General features: G+C 29.8%; 1 non-coding gene across 1 annotated transcript; it reads left to right on the top strand.

Moving 5' to 3' along the window:
* Positions 1-988: 988 nt before the first annotated feature.
* On the top strand, positions 989-1,121 carry LOC132224874 (small nucleolar RNA SNORA61). The gene has a single exon (XR_009450751.1). It is a non-coding gene; the product is annotated as a small nucleolar RNA SNORA61 (small nucleolar RNA).
* The last annotated feature ends 282 nt before the right edge of the window (positions 1,122-1,403 follow it).

The raw sequence follows: 1,403 nt of genomic DNA, 5'->3' as shown, positions 1-1,403 counted from the left end.
TGCCCTTCAACATTTCATGTAACTTTGGTTTGGTGGTGATGAACTCCTTTAGCTTTTTCTTGTTTATGAAGCTGTGTTAAATACAGTAGCTTTTAATGTGCATTGATATACGATTGTGTAAATTCTCCCACTTCGTTCTTCAGCTTCAGGATTAATTTAGCTCTTTGTGCCCTTTTATATTTGTATAGATGTTATAGAATTAGTTTGTCAATTTGTAGCAAAAAAATAAAACCCTCTAATTTTAATTGGCATTACATTAAATCTGTAGAAAATACAGGGCATTTTGACATAGTTTATTTGAATTTTTATCAACTATAAAAAATATAGAGTTTATTGGCATAATGACACTATGTCCATAAACGTCTCTTACATTAACATGGTATGTTCTTCCATTTATTTTATTTATTTTCATTCAATTATTTTTTTACTGGTTTAGGTATTTGTTATTTATTTACTATACTATACTCTTTTTTAAGCTTTAAATTTATCTTTATTGTTGAAACTATTACAGATGTTCCCTTTTTTCCTCTTTCAATGTTTGTGTGTGTGTGTGTGTGTGTAGAAATATTGCACAACTTTCAATAGATATTTGTTATTCTGGTACTATTTAAATTTTTTCATTTTAATTTTTTTGTTATTGCTGGCATATAGATATAAAACTGATTTTGATATTAACTTTGTATATAGTGTCCTTGCTAAATTTATTTTAAAATCTCACATTTTTATATTATTTTATGTTTTCTACATGTATTGTCATGTCATCTCCACATAATATTAGTGTTATTTATGTACTTTGTAGTCATATAGGGTTTTTTTTGTTCTATGGTTTTGTGGCATTTTTTAGTTGAAATGATAATGGGTAGTCTTTTCTTATTCCTGTTCTCAGAAAGTTTTTAATATTTAATATGAATACATTATTTGATTTTTTTTTCAGAGACCCTTTGTCAGGTTAAGACTGACAACTAAGCACTCAAGAAAAGAAAATGGAACCCACCAGTTCCCTTTTCCATCTGATTTGAGCACCACTCTTGGAGTTTGTAAAAGGAGAAAAAATAATACTGAAGCTGGCCTCGCAGTGCTTATCGTCTGCTCTGTAGGATGTGGGCTAGTTTAAAACAAGCTAAAAAAAGATGGAAGCCAGAAAACAACAAAATGGCATCTTTAAAGGGCTTAAAGAGAACATTTGCAAACCTAGACTTTTATACACGGAAAAAATATTCTTCAAAAAAGAAGGTAAATAAAAATATTTTCAAATGAACCCAAACTGAGTAAATGCATCTCAAATAGATCTGTAGTAAGGGAAATAGTAAGAGAGATTCTTTAGGTATATGAAAAATGTTTTCAGGTAGAAGCATAGAAATTAGGAAGGCAAGGTGGGAGGGAGGCTGGGAGGGAAGGAGGAA

This window comes from Myotis daubentonii, chromosome 1 (genome assembly GCF_963259705.1).
Source record: "Myotis daubentonii chromosome 1, mMyoDau2.1, whole genome shotgun sequence".
Lineage (NCBI taxonomy): Eukaryota > Metazoa > Chordata > Mammalia > Chiroptera > Vespertilionidae > Myotis > Myotis daubentonii.
This window is presented reverse-complemented; position numbering and strand designations above follow the sequence as displayed.